Raw genomic sequence first — 26227 nt, 5'->3', positions numbered from 1 at the left:
GTAAGAACTTTGCTGTGTTTTATTTGTTCTGGGGACTGGAAGGCTGTTGGAGCAAAATGGTCAAACTGAATGGCAATGAGCGAAGTCAGACTAAAGAAAATACCTTACTATTAAATAGGGAAACCAGAGGTAAATTCGAAATTTTAGCTACAGGGCATAATTTAAAATAATTGTGTGAGTTGTTGTACAGGATAATTGTCCATTTTTGGTTGATGGGAAAAACATCTAACCATTTGAAATAGACCAAAATAGAGATACAGATAATGATTACAGAGATACTCTTCAGACTTGGTAACTGTGTTTCAGTCCATAATCACATTGGAGCAATGTTAGTGAATTGCCTATAAATCTGGCCTCACTTGACGAATCTACACAAAACTTTCCAAAACATGATTTGTCTGCCTTTTTTTAACCTTGTAAAGTTTTATGCAGAATTGCTAAAAGGGAATAGTTATATAGAATTCCCAAAAGTTACTTTTGTCATTCGAATTCTCCTATGGTAGCAGCTGGTAAAACAATAATTCATATATGGCTATTGGGTTGGCTGGCTGTTCATGTACCAACATTTGAATCTGAGCAGGCATTCTGTTTAGCTGCGAGGACCTAAGGATTGTTACTGTGGCAGCCATCTTGCATTTTCAAACCTGGTCTCCCTTTTCGTGAACTTCCTTGTGTAAAAAATTAATGTATTTACGTAAGGCGGCCCCACTCCTCTCACATGGATGTCCACAACCCACACCACTCAGTTGTTGCTATACATTTCAAAATATTTTATGAACTTGTAGACCTCATAACACTGCACTGTCAATATTCGATAAAAATTGATTGCAGCATATTTCTGTACATTTCTTTCATTATGCTGTGTTTGTTATATTCTAAGCACACTTTTGGCCTTATGTCTCTCACCACACCGCTCCTCCACCAAAAAAAAAAAAAGAATTAAAGCTTGCTGTGGTTGGTGCCGATGTCCTGGGGTTTTTTCACATCCTTTAATGGACATCAGTTGTTTAAATCCTTGCATGACGAGCTGGAAATGCACTCTTTGCAGTGGTTTCCTGCTCTTTTTCGCTGCAACTAAGGGACGATGTTAAGGGAACTGATATTGTGTACATACGGTGGCACAGTGTGAGTTGGCAGATATGAATTTCATTATTACTTATATTCTCTAGGGGCCCGATTCACAGAACTAACTTAAGACTAAATCCTAAACTTACTACTTTTTTTTAAAAAAAAATGTATTTTGCAGTATAATAAAAAAAAATAAAAAAAAGGAAGAAAGATAGGCGACATACCGCCACGAAACCCCACACAGGGGGCGCAAAGAAGGGGGAGGGACTCATCCAAAGAGGAAGGGCGATAGAGCTCCATAGTCCACCAGTAATAGGGATTCTAGCCCAGTATAGGTATTGTCAGAGCGAAGCACCGCTCAAAGTCCGCACGTGGCACCGTAGCCCTCCCCAGGCATAGTCAGTCGCAGCGAGAGAAAAGGGAGGAAGGAGAACATAAGACGGACACCCCAACTATCCCCCACCCACAACCCTCCCCAACATCACCCTCCCCCCGGTGGCGGCGACTAGCACTCATAGCACTCAATACAGACATTCTTGAGATCAAATCTGGAAAAGATGGAGAGATCGCAGCGTTGGCGGGCACACAGCTGAGGGCAAACCTCGGGATAGAAATCTCACAAGTGAGCCCCAATTGTACATAAAGTTCTTAAAGTGCCCCAGGAAGATGTCCGAGAGGCGTTCCATGCTTAACAGACGCCACAGTCGGGCATGCCACAGGGAAATAGCCGGGGCAGATGGGGACTTCCACGCTGCCGCTAGAGTCTTTTTGGCCGCACCCAAACACAACCACATCACCCGCTTATCCGCCCTCGTCTGGTGTTCAAGCAGCGGGTCTCTGAGTCCCAGTAGGACAAAGTCCATGGAGTTCGGTATCGGGTAACCCAAGATGTCTCTAATGTGGGACAGAATCTCAGCCCAGTACGGCTGGATGGTAGGGCAGTCCCACCAAATATGCTTAAAGTCTCCCAACATCCCACAGCCCCGCCAACACCTATCCGAAGTAGCTGGGAATATGCGGTGCAACTTGGAGGGGTACAGGTACCAATCAAAGATGACTTTCATATGTGCTTCTCTGAGATCAGCAGAGTGATTGTGCGCCGTCACATCCCTCCATAGGGCCCGCCAATCGGTAGCAGAAATGTCCCTCCCCAGCGTGGATTCCCAATGGTCCTGATATCGTGGTCGTGGTGACACGGCAGAGTCTAATAACAATTTGTACAGGAAAGAGACCGTACCCCTCATGGTAGTAGTGTGAAGAAGGAAGGACTCAAATTTTGACAATGGTCTGGTAGCCGCGTCCACCACGGCAGGCGATGTTGCCCAATGCAGGAGTTGGAGATGCCTGAAGCGCTCCGTCGGGAGGACACCATAGTCCCTCATACAGTTGTGGAATGTGAGGGGTTTGGTGCCATGGAACAAGTGAGTGAGTGCTCTACAGCCACCCTCCCTCCAAACGTCAAACGGTCCCTCCGCCAGGGCCGGTGGGAAAGCCGGATTGAAATGAATTGGGGTGAAAGGGGACGGGAACGTGGTCCAGCGGTCGTCACCGCTCACCGTGTCCCATACCTTCAGCACCGTGCTCGTGGGGGTGCTAATGTAGGCATTCCTGGGGCGGTCCGCCTTAGGCTTCCAGGCTAAATCCCAAATGGAGCGGCCCGCCACGCTACGGTCCATGTGGAGCCAGTGCTTCTCCGACTGCTGTTGGGACCACTCTACAATGACCCTCAGCTGGGCAGCTTTGTAATATAAATGCATGTCCGGAAAGCCCACCCCCCCCCTCTAAGCGTGGGCGCCTCAGGACGTGGAATGGGAGCCTTGCCCGGCCACCCTGCCAGACATAACGCAGCATCAAGGTCTTCAATTGGCGGAAGTAGTCTAGCCCTATCGGAATAGGTAAAGCCTGAAATAAATACAACAATTTGGGAAGGAGTACCATTTTAAGGGCGTGTATCCTGCCCAGCCACGAGATGTATTTAGGCTTCCAACGTTCCAGCTCAGTCCTCACGGAGGATAACATCGGAGGGAAATTAGCGTGGAACAGGGCATTCACGGTAGAGGTCAACCGTACGCCCAAGTAGAGCAGGGACTCTGACGCCCAAGCAAGTGGAGTGAGCGGCCCGGCCGCGTGCACCTCCCCCGCCGAGAGAGTCAGGTTGAGGATGTAGGATTTATCGAAATTAACCTTAAAGCCCGCCACTTCCTCGTAGGCCGAGAGCACTGAGTGGACATGCGGCAGCGACAGCGCTGGATCCCTGATGGACAGTAGAACATCGTCCGCAAAGAGCGAGATCTTGTGCTGTTCGCCCGTAAAGGGAAGACCTAAAATCCCCTCATTATCTCGGACCGCTAATGCTAATGGCTCAATACTCAGAGCAAAGAGAAGGGGTGAGAGGGGACATCCCTGGCACGTCCCTCGGGAATGGCGAAAAGTCGTGGATCTATGGCCATTGACCAGTACACGGGATGTGGGCCCACTGTAGTTAGCCTCAATCATCTTCACGAATGCTGGCGAGAAGCCGAAAGCCACTAGAGTCTGATGCAAAAAGCCCCAGTCGACGCGGTCGAAAGCCTTCTCTGCGTCGAGCCCCACGAGCACCGCGGGTATGCGGAATCGCTCCGCCTTTTCGATGAGGTGCATGACGCGGCGCAGGTTATCATGGGTCTGTCTGCCCTTGATAAATCCCGATTGATCAGGATGGATCAGGGCAGGCATCAGGTCCTGCAGCCTACTCGCCAAGATAGAGGAATACAGTTTGGCGTCCAAATTGAGAAGTGCTATCGGGCGGTAGGATGAACAAAGGGTAGGATCCTTCCCCGATTTGGGAATAATGCTGATTAGTGCTTCAGCCATAGAGTCCGTGGTTCTGCCATCAACCGCCATTGCTTTGAAGAGGGAGACCAGGTAGTCGCATATTTCAGAAGCAAACGTTTTGTAAAAGAGGGCCGTGTAGCCGTCAGGCCTGGGGGCCTTGTGCAGCTTCAGGTTTTTAATGGCCTCCAAGATCTCCTCACGGGTGATGGGGGAGGATAGTGATTCGTTCCATTCTCTAGAAACCTTCGGGAGAGACAGGCCCTCCAGGAATTTGGACTGTGCGCCGGGATCGAGAGCATCACTCGAATAGAGTGCCGCATAAAAGCGCCCGAATATGGCCGCTTTGTCCGCGTCTCCATGCTGGACAGAGCCCGCCTGATCGCGAATACCCCCGATATAGTCCTTCTCGTGTTTGTCCCGCAGTTGCCGGGCCAAATGACGCCCGATCTTGTTGCCCTGGGAATAGGAGGTACGTCTAAGTCGCAAAAGGGTGAATTCCGCCCTGTTATTGTAATGGGCTCTCAGTTTCCCTCGGACCGCCGTCAGGGGGCGTAGGGTCACTCTGGAGGGGTTCGCCTTGTGGGCCTGCTCCAAGGTAGTCAGTTCTAATTCCAGAGCCTCCCTCTCCTCGCGCCGTAGTTTATTCAGGTTCGCGTTGAGAGCGAGGCACGTGCCCCGCAGGGAGGCCTTGCACGCGTCCCACGTGGTATACACCGACGTGTCCGAGGGTGGGTTAAGGAGGAAGAAATCACCAATCGCCTTACGTAGGTCCTTACACGACGCCTCATCCCGGACCAGAGCTGCTGGAAAATACCACTTACGCCAACCATCCACCCCAGCGGCCCAGCGCAGTCCCAGAACAACAAGGCTGTGATCCGATAGCGAGAGTGGAAAAATACTTGCCAGTTGTATATCCCCCCGAAGAGCCTGACTGAGCAAGATGTAATCAATGCGGGAGTATGAGTGATGTACGTTGGAAAAGAAGGTGTAGTCTCTGGCCTGTGTGTGAAGAAAGCGCCAACCGTCAAACAACCCTAGATCTCCCAACTGCTGTTTAGTTTTGTCCGAGAAGACGCCTGTGTCTGCCCTGCGGCCCCCAGAGCTATCCTGCCCTCTGTCCCACACCATATTGAAATCGCCTAGCAATATTAAATGACCCTCCACGAAGTCCCCCATCCTGTCCAGCAGATCCTGCAGAAAGCCATTCTGTCCCGCATTAGGGGCATACAAGACAGCAAAGGTACACAGGCGGTCCCGCAACAGACCTTTCGCCAGAAGCCAACGGCCGTCCCTATCCGCATTCACACCTATGGGCTGAAAATGAAGGGAAGCCCGAAAGAGTAGGGCCACCCCTCTGTGTTTCGTGGCTGCAGAGGCCCTGTAGATAAGGGGGAACTGCCGATGCCGAAGCCTCAACTCATCTTTCTTAGCCAGGTGGGTTTCCTGGAGGGCCACTACATCCAGATGGTGGTCTATGATGTACTTCCAGAGTTTCTGCCTCTTCTGCGGGGAGTTAAGGCCCTTGACATTCCAAGTCCCTACGCTGACAGGCATAAGGGCTTACACAGATTCCACGCCATGTTCACAGTCAAACAGCCACGGAGCCCGCTCCAGACTCGTACCTGCTCCACAAGCCAAGCCCAGGGAAAAAGAACAACCATGGGGTCTCCAGGGAGGAAACCCAGCCACAACCAACTCAGGAGGCCCCCCCGGTCACCCCGCAAATCCCATGGGGCAACCACATCCCTAAGATCCCTAAGGCACATAAGGGTCAACGAAGGCAGTTCCCAGAACCATATGTAGAACACAAATGAAAATAACGATAAAGAACCTGTCAACTCACGTTCACCACACAATGTCGCCGCCACCCCTCGAACTCCCAACCCCAACCCAAAACACCCCGCCATGACACCCATAATCAGAGCGCCAACAATCCCCCCCAGCACCCCCCCAAGAACAAAGAACAACAAAATGCCACTTAAGGCACTGAACCTGAACCTCGCAGTCTTCAGTTCCAGCAGGTCACGGTTCAAAAGTCCCCCACTGGACTGTAGTAGGGGCAGGGGAGTCCACCTTGGGACCCCCAGGTCCGAAATCCGGGGTGTCTTCTCCAAAAGTACCTTAGTACCCCGAGGACCTCAGGCCAAGAGCCCACTCCGACGCCACGTCGCTAATGTGGGGTCAAGCTGCTCCAGAGCCCAGCTGGGAGTCCGCCACAGTGGCGGAAGCCACTGATGCCACCGCATCATCCCTCTCCTGCGCACTAGCCGCCGAATCCGGTCGCCGCCGCTCCGGGGATGGGCCCACCCTGTGCCACGAGGAAGAGCGCCGCCGCCTACGGAATGGCGAGCTACGTGCCTCCTGCGATGGTTCCGTCTCCTCGATGCCCAGCAGCTCCTTCGCCACCGGCAGGGAATTGATCTGTCTCAGTCTATTCTCCCACCGAAAGATGATCCGGAAAGGGTGACCCCAGGAGTAGGACACCCCGCGCTCCCGGAGGAAGGCGGTCACAGGTCGGAAGTCCCTCCGCTTCTGCAAGGTTGTCGCCGCTAGGTCCTGGTAAAGCTGGGGGCGATGGCCCCTGAATTGCAACGAGGAAATGGTTCTAGCTTTCCTCAATATCCTCTCCTTCATTTGAAAGTCATGCACACAGACAAGGATGTCCGGCGGCGGGCCCCCACCCCTCCTGGGCAGCCCCACTCTATGCACTCTGTCCATCAGGATATCCCGCACTTCTTCATCCTCTAGGATCTGAAGGAACAAGGCTTGGACGTACCCACGCAGGTCCCCCGCTTCACCATCCCACGGCACCGCCTTAATACAAATGTTGTTCCTTCTGGAGCGATTTTCCAAGTCCTCTGCGTGGGTCTGTAAGTCCAGATTCTGCTCCGTGAGACGTAGGATGTCCTGCTGGAGTTGGTGAACATCATTCGCCATGCTAAGGTCATGGTCCTCCAGCGTCGCCACCCTCTCGCCAATCCCATCGACATCCCTCCGCACTTCCCTGAGGTCCGAGGCCAGCTGTGTACGAAGTTCGGTAATGTCCTCCTTGATGGTAGCGAAGAGCTCCTTCATGAAAGCTTTAGTCGCCGGTGCCTCATCGTCTGACTGTTTAGAGGAACCACTGGCTCCCGGCGACGCAGGCTGCTGCGATGATTTGGGGGCCCCCTCCTTCCCCTTATTTCCCCCTCTGCGCTGTGAATTGGACATGGCCGTGAACTCCGTCACACTCCTTCCACCAGGTTCTAGGTAGGCGCAATTGGGAGGACAAGTCACAGGCAAGGGACTCACTGCGTCGGGCCTCCTGTCGGCGGTGTAGTTCACCTCCTCCCGAGGTCATGCAGGCATGCCCAGTCGGCAAGGCGGCCTCCTCCCCTCAAGGCGTTCACTGCTCGCCGGTGCTCGAGTGAGGCACCCACCTCCAGCGCCCGCAGGACCACGCGGGCCGTCGCGGGAAGAGTCCTCCTCCCGGTGGTCAGTGAATTCAGCACGCCGCCGTCCGGTCTCCGTGTCCTCCAGCTGCGTTCCCTCCTCTACTTTAGGGTGCAAGGGGCAGCACCACCGGTCTAGCGGTCAGCCGGTCGCAGGTGTGGGGAGATTGCGGTGGGCGTCTCTAGCCAGCAGCTCAAGCCAGAGAGACCGCAAGGTCGAGCGCCAAGCAGGGGTTCACAAAGATGGCGGCGCCAGCCTGCACGGCGGGTCGCCCACCTCAGGCAGCCAATCGTCCCGGCCGCCCGGATCGTGCAAAGTGCTCCTCCGGGCAAATCCAAGCAATGTAGAGGAAGCACCCCTGACTCGCAGAAAGTGTGACAAGTGAAGGACTCTCAAAGAAGCAAGTGGATTGTTTCATTAAAGCACACACGTGGCAGCAGCTATGGGACGAGGAGCGTCCTTGAAGGCAGTCACCAAACTTTTTCCTCTATTCACAGACCTTCCCCCAAGATGAGAACTCTTCAATAACGTGGCGCTTTATCAGGCAGCATCCATGGTATAGAGGAGCCCAGAGCGCTGGAAGGCCGAGAGAACTCCCCCGGTGCCGCTGGTCAAGCTCCTGCCCCCTTAGGGCCGAGGCGCCGCTCCCGATCTGCCCCTGGCGGAGGTCTTCCTCTGCTGCAGCGCCCTCCACGTCCTTGCCAGTTCCTTGCGCCCCACCGCCGTTCCGGCTCACCTTCCGCCGTGCTCTGGTGGCGGGGGCAGCAAAGGCGCCCCGGCTGGTCCGCCTCCGTCGGAGCTCAGGGCTGCTGTCTACGATCCCGCCTCGCCGGGACCGCCGATGCGCTCCTCCTCGCAGCACCCGCGTTCAGCGGCCCTGCAGGGATGTGTCCCGCTCTCGTCCGACCCACGCCGGGGTCACCAGCAACGGCCGGGCCCGACAGGGGCTAAACGCCGCTCAAGCCGAGGCCAGACCCTCCAGTACGCGAGGTCGCGGCGTCACAGGCCGCAGCTTGGATCGGCTTCCAGAGGCGTCGCAGGCTTCAGATCTCCCCCTCGGCGGCACCGGAGCACTCCGCCAGTCGCCACAGTTCGCAGAGCGCCGTGCAGCACTCCCGGGACCCCGCTGTACGCTGCTTTGTTGGAGTGGCGTAGGAGAGGCTCAGAAGTGCGTCCTACTCCGACGCCATCTTGGCCACGCCCCCAAACTTACTACTTTTGGTATTCACAAAAGTTAGGATTTTGTCTTAAGTTTGTCTTAAGACAGACTTACGTTAGGATTTTGTCTTAAGTTTGTCTTAAGTCTGTCTTAAGTTTGTCTTAAGACAAATTTAAGACAAAATCCTAACTTCTGTGAATACCAAAAGTAGTAAGTTTAGGATTTTGTCTTAAGTTAGTTCTGTGAATCGGCCCCTAGGTGTCTGAGAGTCTGTGGCATTACCGTGCAAGCTTAGTCTGATACATCCGACCAGGCGCTCACTTCTGGCCATCCCAGAATAGTGCCTAGATCAGTGGTTCTTAACCTTTTGACTTCTGTGGCTCACCACTTATTTAATACTAGAATCAATGGCCTCCCACTGAATCACTATTGAAATCCGGCGATCCCCGCTGAGTCATTATTGGCAGCTTGGGACCCCGGTTTATATAATTTCAATGAATTGAACTGCAAAGCAATGCACAAAAATACAGACATAAGCATTTATCAAATATACAAATGAATACATAATTTATATTATTCACAAATATGAAAAAATCACAATTTGAATGGGAATATTTCTGCTTTTCTAAATTCAACTGAGGCCACCCATCATCCATATTATATTTTTTGATGCACTTGCATTGCTTCCACAAATCAACCTGAGGATAGCAGCTTCATTTTTAGGATCCCATTTAAAATTCCTACACATTCACAGAATATTTTAAAAAAAAATGTAAATGTTTTCTTCTTTATTTATGGACACTTAATTAATTTGTCAATATTACTTAATTCTCTAAGCAGTCGCGGACCACCTGAGTAGGCGTTGTGAAGCTACAGGGGTCCCTGGACCACAGGTTAAGAACCGCTGGTCTAGACAATATGAGTTTATTTCTAGGCATGGTTCATGCACACTACACCTTCTTTCAGCAATGGTATCTGTAACATGTAATAGGCAGTGGCTCCACCCTGATACTTTAGCCGTGAAAAAACAAAGCATCCCCTTTCAAAACCATGGAAGCGCCACACACGGATAAATGAGAAGTGCTAATAAATGTATTAATCTTCATGAATTAAAGCTGCACTCTACCTCTGCTGTTCCTTGACAGGCTGTGCTTACCAGCTCATTACACCGGGCTCCGGTTATTAGACATAAAGCAAGAGAGTGGTAAGCCAAATAGGAATTTCCAGAGCACCTTCCTTTTAGCATTCCCTTTCCATGGGGAAGGTGTGAACCTTGTGGTGAAGAGAATGTCATTGAGATAGCTCAGTGTGTATTAGGGTGTGAGGATTAGTCCTGCACTGGTGCAAGCGTGCTGGTGGCATCCAACATTAAGAACCTTCCTGAAAAACTCATATGGAAATCACTAATGGGTATTCTCAGATCAATCTGCTCTTGCTCTCCGCCCGGGTACATCTAAAGCAGAAGTCTAACACTAACCAATGCCCCTAGCTATATACCTTTCCTTCTGACCGCTCATACCAGCTATCAGACCTCCCACTCTCACAGACCGCATCTGTTACTAGAGGTCTGCAGCTTATGAACTCTGGGACCAAGAAGTGGGCCCTGAACCAGAGGGTATCTTCCCAAAGACCACCAGTCACACTGGTTTCAAACTAAGTTCTCTGATGTGGAGTCCACAAGAAATCTGGGGATCCAATTAGTCAATGATCTTTCTTTTATATCTCAGCTGTCTCAGCTTCCTGTTTTTCTGTTTGCTTAGAAAGATCCTGGACTTCCTGCCTTCTTCCAGTCTGAAAACTGTTATTCAAGCTGTGATTAATTCTAGACTTGATTAGAGCAATTGAGTTTACTTTGGCCTTTCAAAATACTCCATCCGGTGGTTCCAGATTGACCAGAATGTGGTCCTCGTCCAAAGTTGAATGTACCGAGTCATTGCTCTATGTCCTAGCAAGATTTGCATTGGCTTCCGATTCATAAATGCGTGCTGCTCAATGCTATGGTCTTAACATAGAGAGCACTAATAAAAGAAGGCCCTACCTATCTACAAGATATGCCCGTATTCTCCAGGAAGAGCTATAAGGTCTACTGGGGCCAGGCGGATAACCATTCCTAGAGCTTATCATGTCAGAATTGGGCGTTTTCCACCTTCCAGACCGATACATACTGGAACACGCTCCCTACTGGTCTGCGTCTAGCACCTCATGTCCTTATCTTGCTTAGGAAATTGAAAACTTGGCTTTTCAGTCAGGACTAGCTCTCTTAGATGATTCGATTGTGCATTGTATCCAGTACCGGGACACCCTAGTTAGGGCAGCATCATAAATTAGAGTGGAGAAGTGTGGCTCAGGGGTTAGAGGCGGCAGACCCGGAAGCTGAGATCGGCCCTGGACCAGGGTTCAATTCCCCGCCTCAACGGGTCTTGGGCTAAAAATTCCACGGACTCGATAATTCTCGCACCGGTGCCTTCTCGACTCACGGGTTCATACTCTGCGACTCTGGGCAATAGCTTGCTTAATCTCCACAACGGCCCCTCGCGGCGGGATGCCTGGCTTTCACCTTGTGGATACCCTGCCGGGGTTATCTCACAGGGGAATACCAGGACGGGTTCCCTAAGCAAGCGCCGGGAAACCCACTGCGGGTAGCTGTGCGCTATATAAGCTCAAATACATTTACACTTACATTTACATATTAATTCATTCAATTATTCACATTGCCGCCTTAAACGCCGAACCCTGGCCCTCGCTGTCACCATCGGCCTGCTCAACATAGTATGGCACTGGAGCCGGATCACCAAACACTAGAAGGCACATCTAGCATAGACTTAGCGGGCACTACTTGCACCTTCCAGCAGATTGGAGCAGATACAATGCATTAAAAGCATTCCCTTCTCAATTTCTGCTTAATATCACAATATTTAGCAAAAACAAAATACACAGTGTAAACTAAGAAGGGGGTCGAAGCGTGGTCCCAAAGCAGCTGCTTAACAATTGGGCCAACGTTTTTGTACGGGTTTTGGTGTCATTTACTGCAGTGTGGTTACCTGCTTTACTTTAACCATTGTATTAATTGAAATCAAAGTTTCAATGAGTATCCGTGTATTTGACTAGTAATGACCTATAGGAACAGGGGGGGGGGGACAGACATGAGGAATGACAAATTAATTAAAAAAAATACAGAGCATCAGATCAAAATAGATCTGAAACAGTAATGAGATTTAGTACTTTCACTGTTTCATCAAAAGCCCTTACTTTTGTTATCACTTAACAATTCACATTTACATTTTATAGAAATGTTTCACTGTTCATATGACTTGTTTAAAATTAGGTCTGTAATGGAGCATTAGATGGGGTGACTAGATGCAGGGTCCTTCAATTACCCATGTACGAAGCCCATGACTGCCCACACAATCATGTCAAAAATAGGTGGCCCTCCCTCACTTTGACCTGGGGGTGGTGCAGAGTAAAATTGTTGTACACATAGATGACATGATATGGACAATATGTTTTTTTCACTAAACATTCTTGCAATTGTTTTGATCTTACTTTGATCCAATCAGGATATTGTAGGAATCTGCTCAAATAAGTTGTGATAGATAAATTTGAACAAATTTGGACAATTTGAATCCGGGCAAGATTCCCCGGGTCACGAGAGTCAGAGTGGAAGGCGGCTCCTTCCGCACGACAGTCCCAGCTCTTTGGAATGCGTTTCCACTCCTTGAACCACATGCAGTTTGGAAAATCATTGAAGACCCGGCTTTTCTCTATGTAGGCTCTCCACTCCCCCCCCCCCCCCCCCCCATATGGTCTGTGCCATTTTTCAGTTATTTTGAACACTGGACTAGCGCTGCTTTTGAGGCCCTGCTGCTGGGGCAGCTATGCGCTTTACAAAATCCCATAACATAACATTACATGTTGAAATACCAATAAAGTTTTTATAAACATATTAAACCTTTTAACCCCGCACAAGCCATTGACTCAGTCATGGGTGTTGGTGGTGTATTTAGTGAGTTGGTTTTTCACACTCCATACGATAACTGCTTCTCTGGCTGGTTGCAGCCTGTGTTTTCAATGCATGTGCTGAGGGGGTTTTAAAAGAACCAAATGCCTACATATTATCCATGATGTCCACCACATTGGGAATATCAGCAGCAGCGCAGAACTCTTCTCCTGTATTAATGATAGCATCACATGGCTGGCAGAGCAGACATGTCATCTGATGTGCATCCTCAGACCCCCAAGGTCAGTCACTGGGTATTGATTCCTACCATAGTAACATCACAGTGAAGTGTTGTGGTGACACACATACAGAACTTTGACCAAAGGTAAGATGACTATCTTCATTTGGTCTATTTGTCAGAACTGGTCTTTCTTTGAGGCTACTTCCAGACTAGGAAAGAACTGTAGTGGCATGTTAAAACGTGTCATCATCATGTTGTGCTCGTCACAGCAGTGTTTGGCTTCTAATGTTTGTTTGTAGGTACTTATGGGACACTGTTTTCTGTTGCTGCACCCTTGTAAATAGTGCATATTCATGTCATGATTAAACTGACCCTCATGCCCCACTGCCTGAGTTGCCAGCACATGTATCAGCATCATGGTTTCCTAGTTCCATTCAATGGTGTACAATATTTAAGCCTGATCGTACACGTTCTTGGAAGCCCAAAGTTTCCAACAAGCCCTGATATCATCTTAGTATGAGCTACCGTACCATATTGGGCCACCTCTATGTCTGAAACCATAAGATGTTCTAAGCAATCACATCTCAATAGAACATGTGCACCTTCTCACATGCTGCATTGATTGATTTGGGACAAAGGTGTTGGTCACCCACATTATATTTTGTTTGGCCCCTTGGGTTGCAGAGTGGAGAATATGGACAGGTACACCATAGCCGCTTCCTCGTACCACACTAGGAGAAAAGACCATAATGGAAAACATAATCAGTTATGCCAAGGACTCAGCAGATATGTGATGAGCCCCCTTTGCCTATGAATCCGCGGATTGCACACGCCGAAAAAATACAGAAGCATATGCTATGGCTTTTACTATGTGCTTGTGTAGGACATAGAAATATGGACCAATTTGGTAGCAAAGATCACAAATACATTGGCAATTGGGAACATTAACAAATTATACAAAATGAAACAATGAGCATTATATTGGTTTGTATACCGACCGACGTAACCGTTTTTAGGAAAATGCTTAAGACCTGGCTTTTCCGTAACTAATTCCTGGTCTCCCACTTCTAGGGGTGGCAGAGGGTCTGATAGAGTCTTTTCCGCACTGGGACACTCTTTCTGAGTAGTTGCACGCTCTATAAATACTCTTTAATTCATTCATATACATTCCATACATAAACCAGCCTTATTTACTAGCGGCTATAAATCTGCCAGAATGAAAAAGGAGACACAGAAGCTGCATACCTGAACCAAGGCTGAATGTAGCTTAAGTTTACAGGTCCCAAAAATCGTGCCATGTGGTGTTTGGTGGAATACCATATGCCCTTGGTGATGTTGTACACTGAATACTTCAGTTTCCTCTGCCCATTATACAATGCAGGATAGTTACAATTAGGTCAGACTTTCCACACAAATTTTGTTTTGCTAATAACTTAGGTGCCATTTGACAATTCTTCACAAAACTTTCCCAAAAACAGTTCTTCCACCTCAGCTCATTCCATAAATGTTTCAGGGCTGCCAGTCAAGTGAGGGCCAAGAAAAGGGGACAGTCCCAAACATGTTTTTCCCATGCAATTTTTAATATGAATTTTAGACAGCAATACACAAAAAACAGCTGAACAGAATTACACCAGATTTAACCAGAAGCTTGATTTGTAGAAACTAGATTTTTACTTTGAAAGCATGTTTTTTACGGTCTGGAGTAATGGGTTTAGCGTTTTTTGAGAAAATAAGGATCAAAATGTAGTGATATCTGGACATTTGATCCTGCAAGACCTCTACGTCCCGCACAATTGCAGATTAAAAAATAGGGCGATATCATTGTTCAAGAGGACATATTTTTCCCGTCAGCCACTTTCATACCACGGGACTAAGCAACCGGATTGGCTGGCAACAACCTGAAAAGAAATTTTGTGGCCCCCATTACAGGACTCAGGACCCAGGACCGATCTCCATGTCATGTACATATAGTATAAATAACATATAAGGGTGCAGGGTATGAATACCCTGTCCCCCTGGCACTTGTGTGGTCCACCTCAAAAATAAATGTATATTTTCGTGCCACTAGTCCTGTGGTATCTTCACAGGACGGAGCGAGAGATCCTGCAAAACTCCTGTGGGACCCAGCAAGGCCAATGTGAGGTCTTGCGAGACCCAGCGTGGTCCTCCTGTAGGGTCCTGTGTGAGTACCAGGGGACCACACAAGGAAATATTTTTTAAAAAACAGAAAATGTGGGGTTGGTGTCAGTGGAGGGCCTGGCCGCCAGCAAGGAGTTGTCCGATGGGGGTGTTTGGGCGCAGGCCCAGGCCATAGGTTCTGGGTTAAACCCTCTACTACACATGGTCAAAAGGTTAGGGGGTTGGGAAAAAATTATCAAAAAACCGAAGGAATTCACTGAAAAAGAAGTTTAAAGTGACATTATAATTAGGTATGGTAGTAAGCTCTTACTTCACCTACAACAAACCAAAACCCAACATACTCCTTCAACCTACCCTGCAAAGAAACTGGAACAAAATCACCACGGACCAAATCTCCGCATCGCTCCTTCGAAACCCCCCAGCCCTATCTTCTGACACCAAGCCGCCGCCAACCTCACCCTATGGTTATCCAACACCGCCGACACCTTAGCACCACTCAAAAAACGTCAAAGCAAACCTGGCAGCAAGAAGGCCTCATGGTTCAACGATGATCTCAAGAAGTCCAAGAAACTCTGCCGTTCCCTTGAAAAGGCTTGGAAAAAAGACCCAACCACCAGCACCAAGGACGCCTTCAAAAGCGCCACCCACATTCACCACCAACTGATCCGAAAAGCCAAGAAAACAGCATTCAAAGATCGACTTGACAACAACGCCCACAACAGCAAGGAACTTTTCAACATCGTCAAGGAATTTTCCAATCCCTCGGCCAACTCCAACGACATCACCCCATCTCAAGCCCTCTGCGACTCCCTAGCCTCATTTTTCCACAACAAGATTGCAGACATCCACAACAGCTTTGACAACCAACCCGGAAACCAACCCACCCTACCATTTGCTGATCATCCTCCCCCCGTGAACACCCTTAACAACTGGAACCCAATCTCCACTGAGGACACCATCCGGCTGATGAATTCCATCCACTCAGGATCCCCCACAGACCCATGTCCTCACCACATATTCAACAAAGCAGACTCCGTTATAGCACCACACCTCCGAGACGTCATCAACTGCTCCCTCAACTCCGCCACCTTCCCGGAAGACTGGAAACACGCTGAACTCACCGCCCTCCTGAAAAAACCAACAGCAGACCCCACCGAACTCAGAAATTACCGCCCCATCTCGCTTCTTCCATTCCCGGCCAAAGTCATCGAAAAGGCTGTCAACAACCAGCTCGCCGCCTTCCTCGAAGCCAACAAATCCCTCGACTCCTCACAATCTGGCTTCCGAGCTAAACACAGCACTGAGACCGCCCTCATCGCAGCAACAGACGACATTCGAACTCTACTGGACAATGGAGACACAGTCGCCCTCATCCTCCTTGACCTCTCTGCAGCTTTCGACACAGTCTGCCACAGCACCCTTTTACAACGCCTCAATAACATCGGAATCCAAGGAAAAGCACTTGAATGGATCACCTCGTTCCTCACCGGAAGAACCCAGAGAGTCCGCCTTCCCCCATTCAAGTCCGAGGCCTCTGAAGTCATCTGCGGCGTACCACAAGGATCCTCACTCAGTCCCACCCTCTTCAACGTATACATGAGCCCCCTCGCGGCCATCGCACGCCAACACAACCTCAACATCATCTCTTACGCGGACGACACTCAACTGATCCTCTCCCTCACCAATGACCCCAGCACCGCCAAAGCTAACCTACACGAAGGAATGAAAGAAGTTGCCGAATGGATGAAACAAAGCCGTCTGAAACTGAACTCGGACAAAACAGAAGTCCTCATCTTAGGTACATCCCCCTCTGCTTGGGACGACTCCTGGTGGCCAGAAGCCCTCGGAAAAGCACCCATCCCGACAGACCACGCACGAAACCTAGGCGTCATCCTGGATTCTTCACTCTCAATGAACAGACAAGTCAGCGCCGTATCCTCTTCTTGCTTCAACATTCTTCGCATGCTCAGGAAAACATTTCGCTGGATCCCCTCCGAAACAAGGAAAACAGTCACCCACGCTCTGGTCACGAGCCGACTGGACTACGGAAACACCCTCTACGCAGGTACTACCGCAAAACTCCAGAAGAAGCTCCAACGAATCCAAAACGCCTCAGCCAGGCTCATACTAGACATCCCACGCAACGAACACATCTCCGGTCACCTTAAAGACCTCCACTGGCTACCCGTCAATAAGAGGATCACTTTCCGTCTGCTTACCCACGCACACAAATCACTCTACGACATCGGACCAGATTGCCTCAACTCACGACTGTCCTTCTACACCCCCTCCCGCCAACTACGCTCTTCCAGCCAAGCCCTCGCCACTGTACCTCGCATCAACAAGACCACCATGGGAGGCAGATCCTTTTCATACCTGGCTGCCAAAACATGGAACTCACTCCCCGCGTACCTTCGCCTTACCCAGAACCACCTAGCATTCAGAAAGCAACTTAAAACATGGATATTTGACAAGTAACCCTCCTCCCCTTCCTAAGCGCCTTGAAACCCTCTGGGTATGTAGTGCGCTATACAAATTCCATGACTTGACTTGACTTGACGGAAAAAACAAAAGTTTAAGTGACGTTATAGAAAGGTGAAAATGTCAGTCCTAACTTAGGGGCCTATTACGATGGAGGATGTAGAAAATCCTCTGCGGACCCACCAAAGACCCACCGCCACATTAGGATGGCTGGTGGGTCCTGGTTTCCGTCCGCAGCTTTTGCGCCGCGGTTGGCTTACAACCGCGGCGGAAAAGCTCTAATATGGTGACGGTGTCTCTCAGACACCGTCAGCCAGATTAGGATGGGCCTGTAAAACATGCTTTTCCGCTGCGGCTTTTCCGCCGTGGAAAAGCATGTGTAACTTCACTGCGGGGCCCCGTTGCGGGCCCCCTAGGTGAAGGGGGGTGGGGGGTGCACATGGGGGGTACCTATGGTACCCCCTGCATTTGTATGCAGAAAGCAGCAGGCACCGCGCGGTGCCTGCCTCTTTCTACATACAAATGCAATGCGTGCATTTTTAACATTGCTGCGGGTGCAGCTTGAAGCTGCACCCGCCGCAATGTTAAAAATAGAGGATGTGACCGCCAGGGTGGCGGTCACATCCTAATTGCACAGGAGGGAACTCCGCAGCCCATGCGGAGGTTCCCTCCTACTCTATGGTGGCGGACGGACTCAGGTCCGTCCGCCATCATAATCGGCCCCTTAGTTTTAAATCCGAAAAAACACAGTCATAGTTTTCTAAGCTAGCTATAACTTGCACCCCTGCCATGCACTGCTTAAGACCTCACAGATTACGTCGTTCATGACATGTGGAGCCTAGTGAAAAAGTCCTTTTAATGTATTTCTAAGTTTAGATTTTTTATACGTGGATTGTAATGGTCTGATTATTCAAACAATAAATATAATAATAGTGACATATTCAATTACCTCATAGATGACATCTCAAATGACATCATCCAACCGACTATGGTTGAAATTACTCTATAAACCAGTACAGCTTTTTAGATACCAAAGTAAGCACTAAGTGGTTCAGAATCATGCAAAGCTTAATTTACCATTCAGACAAACAGGCCCCCCCTTAGGTGACATTGGAGTTAGTGTTAAGGTGGAAAGACTGGTAGCACTCTCAGTGTTGCAAATGTAGAGCCAGTTGTATGTCACATTCATCGTTTTATTTCTCCTTTTTTACAAAATATTTGACTTTTTTATAATTATTTCCCATATTTATTTATCATACATTGCTTGTATCATTATTATTTTTACCCAATTGGTGTCAATAAATTTGATATTTTCTGGACTTTATGTCTGACAAATCGGGAAAAGAGTTGGATGCTCAAAATGTGCACGTAGAGGGCGGGTGGAGTCGAGGACTGTTCAGAGGTGGTCGTGACTCTAGTAATTTGGCACTAGTGCTAGATGGTTCAGTGGGACAGCTTCTTACCGTCACCTTAGAGAAACCCCTGTGCGTGATCGCCTGCGCGTTATCGCCTGCGCGTTATCGCCTGCCCCTACATTATTTTTCTATTTCTTATATTACTCTTGAAGTGAAGAGGACGATTTATCAGTAAGGGATTAGGGGTAAGGATTGAGGGTTAACGAGTGAGGGATATGACTAAAGAGTGAGGGGTGAGGATAGGGAGTAAGGACTTCGGCTAAAGATTAGGGGATGAGAAGTGAGGAATGGAGACTAAAGGAATGAGGACCAGGAGTGGAATTTGATGGATCAGGATGGAGAGGCAAGGAGTGAGGTATATATAGTGACAGATGCGGGCAAGGAGAGAGGAATGAGGGATGGCAACTAGGAATGGATGCGGAGTGATGGATGAGTTATGAGGAAAAAGGACTGAGGTTTGGGTTGAACAACATGGGGTGATGAGTGTTGGAAGGGGCGTGGGAATTTGGGAGGACGAGTGAGCATGGGGAGTGAGGAATAGGGATAAAAGTGAGGAATGATGCACTAGAAGTGAAATGTGAGGGATCAGGGTTGAGGGATTATGAGTGAAAGGTAAGTAGTGAGGGATGAGGGTGAGGACAAAGGACTGAGGGATGAGACCTATGAACAAATGATGAGTGATGGATGAACAGTGAGATATGAAAGTATCAATCAATCGATCAGGCATTTGTAGAGCGCACTACTCAGCCGTGTTGTATGACATTACAACGCGGGCTTTTACCCCGCGTGCCATTACAACGCTGTTTTTACAACGCAAGTCGTTACAACAACTTGCGCTGTAAGCGCTGGATAGTGGAAAAGTTAAATTTTCTATTCTAACTCCAGCCCACGTTACAGTAGGGAAGGTGTTGGAATAGAAAATTAAACTATTCCTTTTCCAACAGCGCCCTCCAGCGCAAGTCGTTGAAACGACTTGCGTTGTAAAAGCAGCGTCGTAATGGCAGCACGTGGTAATGCCCGCGTTGTGATGGCTGCTCACCCTCAGCCGTGAATGCCTCAAGGCACTAGGGGGGGATAGGGGGTATGCAGATCCGTTTCATCCAAAGAGCCAGGTCTTGAGGGTCTTTTTGAAAGTGTTCAGGGAGGGGGCACATCTAATGTCTGTCCGTAGCTCATTCCAGTATGAAGGGGGGAAAAGCTGAGGTTTAGTATGAATGATGAGGGGTGAAAAGTGATGGAGGACGAGGCAGAGGCAAGGAATGTGGTATGCACAGTGAGAATGATGAGGGGAGGATAATGAGTGATGGGAGAGAAGAGAGGCAACCAGAGTGATGAGTGAGGAATGAAGAGGTGGAGTATACAGTGTGAAAAGGAGATCTGTGAAGAGTCAAACATCAGGGAAGAGGAGTGACGAATGGCGAGAGGGGGAGGAGCATTAAAGGTTGAAGAGTGAGAAATGAGGATAGAAGAGTGAGGGGCGAGGAATAAAGAGTGAAGGGCGAGGAATAAAGAGTGAGGGGCGAGGAATGAGGGTTGATTCGTGAGGGCTAGGAGTTGAAGAGTAGATAATGAGCAGTAAGAAGTGAAGAGTGATGATGTTCTGTAACTGAGTCCTGTCGATTATAACAAAGTGGCCCTTAGCTGAATACAGAGTATTTTTGCTGCCTCGCAATCGTATTCTGAATGATTTAGCACGAAAGGTGTGTCGTTTACATTCTTCGCTAACCGCAGTACGCAACATTGACCACTGGAGGGCGTCCATTGACTAGAATTAGATTGAATGGCGCTGTGAAGGAGAGTTTGAGGCCAGGGATGGAAAAGCGAAATAGAGAGGTTTTATGTGCTGCAGGTAACACAAAGGATGCGATGGAGAGCTTTGGAATGGTTGCCGTGGCAATGCTACAGCTGAGCCTATTTGTACATTTTCTGAACAAAAAACAAAACCCACAAAAACCATATGCGAGTGTGGTAAATGCTGTATACTTGGATTGATTTTTCAAAGACTCATCATTTGCTGGTGTTATCTGATACTGCGCCCTCTGGATAGGCAGAACCCTGCTCTCTCTGGTTGGCACTCATTGAGGCGTACACATTCCTGGAATGTCTCCTATGCTTCAGAATGTGTACTGCCACTTTTTATTGCAGTGCAGACAAAGATATATGGGCCCGCTGCTGTAACTATAAAAATATTTCTAGTCACCGAGGAGTTCTGTGACCATATAGAGGAACGAGTCATATGGCAGACTTCTTTTATAAAGTCATCTAACTCTGATGTGATTTGCAATATCCTTTCAACGTATGACAGAGAGTATTTTATTCCTTATAATGCATGGCACATTGTCACTCTTCCCACAAATCTCTTAAATCCTTGTAGTCTTGCTTCTTCATATGAAAGAGGTATTGTGGTTGTAGACATGATGAATAAAAGCAGAGTCTCTAGCACAAAATTAACCACATTAAAAAGCAGCTCGTAATTTATTGCAAAATAATATAAGTAAACTTAATGTTGATCACAATAAATCAGGTATTTAGCTCAGAATGAGTAGAATAATGAAGATATCCTTACCTTTCGTAACAAACTAAGTGCAAAAAATAAACATGTTGCCATAAAGCTCTCCTTTCTCCTGATCACTAGTAATTTTTTAAAAAACAGATCATAAGAATGAAAAGCCAGTTCTTGTTTTCTTTCTTCAAACAGCAGAGCAATGATGCCCCATGACCTGCCTTTCACATTGACTGCTGCCACTTTTAAAAGGCAATACGGCATCAAAATGCAACTGTAATAACTTATTATATTTGAGCAACTACATACTTTTCTTACTAGGTGACTGGAAACATCACATTTTGAATGCAACTAAGAAAATAGAGACAAGTTTTATACTGCTATTGCATTCTTCCATGTGTGATAGAGTCTATTAAATTCCTACAGCTGTTACTGGGCGCTGTAGATGGTGTCCTCTAAGCCGCATATGAGGGCACCGGCATTGCCTGCCTCTCATCGACACACACAATAACTCCGGAGGCACGGAAGCACACAGCAAAAAGTATAACTATAGGAGTCCACTGGAGTATCCAGGTCTTTTCCCTTTGAGTTCTCTTCCTTTCACCACAAGTTTGCATCCTCTTCGGCTGCAGAAACTTCAATTCACCAAAATACCAGTGGAAGTAGAAGATACATCATAAACCCGTTTGAACCCTACGACATTCAACGGTTGAGCCATTGCCTCAACTATTGCCCTGTTGCGGGGATTCTGCACATATACAGAACTATGCACAGGAAAACAGAACCTCAGTGAATAGGGGTGTACCATCCTACCACATTATTACCCAAAACCCCAAACCGACTAGCTATAGTGTCTCATTCGTTCTCAGTCGACAGCGAAGCTACCAATGATTAGACAACCAAGAACACGTCACTCTATCTTGGGAATCGTGGAAGCCTGGCACTCTTTTGCTCACTCACTCGTACTTGTCCACAATGCGAGTAATCTGAGACACGGTATAGTTTAAAATGTTTATTTCAACTAACGCGCTCTTTGGTGCAGTACACGTACCAATACTAGCAGCAAAATGCATAAACACAATATAGTCAGCATTGTTACAATACCATAGAATACCAACGGAGATATCATGTTATAAAAAACAGTGGAAAAGGACTAAGCGACCTTACCACCCTCCCCGTGGTAAGAGATAGTTTATTATAAAAAAGAAGACATCTGGGCTTTGTCAGCAGACCCCATACCTCAAGGCATAGATGCAATGTTCACATCTCAGGACAAGCACAGCTCTTCTCTTCGTAAAGTTGTCTCTCCAAGTGCCTCAATACTTGTTGCGCTTGCAATATTAAAGCACACGATGTCCAATAGTGCAGCTGTGTGTAGCATGTTATGTCTAGGTGCGAGGGACTGACCAGAATGGAATAACAAGGGAAAAGATTATAAATAATGACAAGGTAGCACCTGATAAAAATCCTATTAACCAAAATAAAAGCGATGCCCCACCAAGTAAAACCTCGGCTAAAACTCACCCCCTTCCTCCCTCTAGTGCAAATGGCACCGTCCCGCAGGCGTGTAACAATCAAGGGAAGAGCTCCCCACCATTAGGCAAGGACACTGAAAGTAACATCAAATCAGGGAATCCCACCCAAGTAAAACCTACTACCCCAACAGTTGCAGCAAAGGGCAAAACGGGTGTGCGGTTCCGGTCAATTAATTTACCACCGGAAGCACTACCCTATGTAGTGGTACTAACAGGTGTACCTTCTCTTAAGGAAGGCAAAAGAGAAAATGAAGTGGAGCTGAGGAACAAATGTGTACAATGGCTAAGATCTAACAAGCCATTACCCTTACACATGTCTGGGGAAATACTGTCGGTCAGAAGGGCACAATGGATAGGAAATGGTGTAAAAACTATTGCAGGGGATGTTATCGTAATAAACTTCAGGGATACCTCTGTAGTCACCCACATATGTAACTCGCCATCAATGGGCCCTCAAACTAACATATACCCCTTACCTCTATCCTATTTTTACCCCTTACCCACCCCACACAGACTAATACAACCAAATAGGGGTCGGCTAAATAGGGCTCCACACCCTACGCAGCCACATAGAGCAGACCAGTGGCAGACTCCTTGGCAGGCATTCCCCTTCTATGATCCTGTAGCTGCTATGCACGCACACTGGAATAGGTTCTGTGCCCTGGACAATGTCGACTGACTTGAATGGAACAGTAAGTGCCAACCTCAGCTCACTAGGGGTTGCTCAGTGAAAAGATCTCGACAAACAGGGTGCCTGTCACCTACCGCCTCAGCAGAGTCGGGTAGTGCTTTTACGGTACCCATTCACGCACCCATAGCAGCTGACCTGAATGATGCACTAATGGCTGGGCAGGTAGCCGACACAAAGGGAGGACCCTCATCAGATAAGTCAGACACCCCAGTGGAAACAGGGGAGGCACTAGCTAGTAGCCCCAGTGCGGTCTGCGCAAAGGAAGGAGACACTCAGTCAGGCATAAGAGTTATATCCTGGAACATCGCAGGGGTGGCAGCAAAATATAATGTGAAGGAGTGGAGAGACCTTATACCCAGCTTCCACATCATCTGCCTCCAGGAGACCTGGGCTGTTGAACCCGACCAATTTACACTAGAAGGGTTCAAAAGTTTTGTGGTCCCCGCAGTAAGGACGTCATCTGGAAGAGCCATTGGTGGTCTTATTACATATGTAGATCTCCGCATTCAGGGGTGTTGGTCAAACTTGAGCTGGGACTCCACAAACATGCAAGCGATCGGCTTTCGCCACAAGGGTTTAAAATTTACACTGATAAACTGGTACAATTCAGTGGGTACATGTGGCAGAAACAACACCCTGAGAGAACTGGATGTCCGTTTTAAAACTATGTCTTCAACCAATCAATCCAATGGGTCACCATATACCATCTTGGTTGGAGACTTTAATTGCCATCTCTGTGATAAATTAAGACCGATAAATAAGGATTGGTCACGGTGCCCGGAGGAAAAAGGACCACATTTTGCTCACACCACTAAAGGCAAGGAGATGGAGGTACTTATAAAGAGGCACAACCTATCACCTGTAATGGACCTAATAAAGATAGACAATATGAGGGAACCTAACCCAACATTTAAAGGAAGGGGTTGCCACTCCTATATTGATTTTGTTATGGTGTCCCCAACACTCAGAAAATGGATTAAAAACTTTGAAATTGTTGATAGTCCGTTTAGTGACCACAATCCGTTGGCACTGGATCTTAAAAATATGAATCTCAGAACATCAGAGGGTGTACCCGATGCCATTGAACAGGTGACAGCACAAGGGAGAAGACTCAAATGGGCTAAGATCAATGGAGAAACATTCTACCTCAAACTAGTAACGAATGCCCAAAAACAAATACAAGTATGTTTGGATGAAAATATGGGTGGTCAAACTGTGGTAAGGGCCTTTGAAGAAATTGCCCAACTTGTAGATACCCTATTGAGATCCTCTCCTCGAACAGGAACCACACGGCCGCAGACCCCACGGTGGTTTGATCATGACTGCACTAAGGCACTGAAAGACCTCAAAAAATGCCTCACTGATCAACCCAAGGACAAAGCCAAAATAGCAGGGAGTAGAGCCAACTATAAAAAAGCCCTGAAAGGGCGTAAAAGAACCCTACAGAATCAAGCATGGGAGGAGCTAAGGGAAGCGGCAGAGAGGGGCGATATGACGGCCTTTTGGAGAGTTATAAATGACCCATGTTTTAAGGATCCAAGTGGGCCAGACATGGTGAATGCTATTCTCCCTGTTCAATGGTATAATCACTTTCATGGCCTTTAAAATCACACCGGGATGGCACTGCAAGAAGAAGACGCAAAAACAGCAGCTTCCACAAGTTTAGAATTTTCGCTGGGTGAAGTCAAATCAGCTATCCAAGGGCTTTCAAAAAACAAAGCGCCAGGCCCTGACGGCATCCCCCCTTATCTCTATTTGAGCAACACTGAGTTATGGGCACCAATTCTCACTAGGGTCTTGAACGAGGCAGTAGTGGCAGGACTGCCTCGCTCTTGGTCCTCGGCAATTATTGTTCCCATTCACAAAAAGGGCAGCAGGGACGATCCTCAATGCTACCGCCCTATTTTATTAATAGACGTTACGGCTAAAGTTCTGGGCCGAGTGATTTTAAATCGTCTACAAATCTGGGCAGAGGACAATCATATTTTAACAGACGTACAATATGGGTTCAGAGAAGGGAGATCCACAACAGACCAATGCTTAAATCTATATCTCCTCACCGCCAAATATACCATTGCCGCTAAGGGGACTGTCCATATGGGGTTTATGGACCTCTCAGCGGCCTTTGACCGTGTCAATAGACAGAAGCTATGGGCCCTGATGACCGCCTTGGGGGTGGATCAAGGGCTAGTGGACACCTTGAAGGCATTACACTGGGAGACCTCAGCTGTAGTTCGCTATAATAGAGATGGAATGAATACAGAGCCATTTCCTTGCACAAGTGGGGTGCGGCAGGGCTGCATTTTAGCTCCTTTTTTATTTTCACTGCATATCAATAATTTGGACCAAGAACTCATGAAACTGGGAGTGGACTCCCCTCTTGTATGCGGACGACGCAGTGTTGTTAGCCCATACCCCATTGGGCTTACAAAAGTTAATTGATGGTTTTGTTAATTTCATGACCTCATTGGACCTCTCAGCTAACCTGGACAAGTCTTTTGTTATGTCCACAGGTACAAACACAAAAAAGCCCTTTTTGCATAGCATAGGTGCACACAGGCTAGGAAGAGTTAAGTCTTTCTCGTGCCTAGGCGTACTTTTTGATGAAAAACTGGATTTTAAAAACCTGGTAGAAAAACATGCAACTAAATTGGTGGCCTCAACGGGTGCCATAATGGCTTACGGAAGGAGGTTAGGCAGATGGTCACCAGAACAGATACTGAACCTTTACAGAGCGGTCTCCTGCGCCAAGGTGTTATATGGGGCAGAAGTCTGAGGGTTGCAAAACTATTCAAGTACAGCAGATACAAGC

The 26227-nt window shown here is 48.1% G+C and overlaps 1 protein-coding gene across 6 annotated transcripts in view; it reads left to right on the top strand.

Annotated features, from left to right (window-relative positions):
* The window catches only part of LOC147672943 (FYVE, RhoGEF and PH domain-containing protein 5-like), a 488188-nt gene that overhangs the window by 437988 nt on the left and 23973 nt on the right, over nt 1-26227 (top strand). The gene's annotated exons all lie outside the window — the stretch shown is intronic.

The sequence above is a fragment of the Lissotriton vulgaris genome (assembly GCF_964263255.1).
Source record: "Lissotriton vulgaris chromosome 9 unlocalized genomic scaffold, aLisVul1.2 SUPER_9_unloc_2, whole genome shotgun sequence".
Classification (NCBI taxonomy): Eukaryota; Metazoa; Chordata; class Amphibia; order Caudata; family Salamandridae; genus Lissotriton; species Lissotriton vulgaris.
Note: the sequence above shows the minus strand (reverse complement) of the source record. Positions and strands in the feature narration are given on the sequence as shown.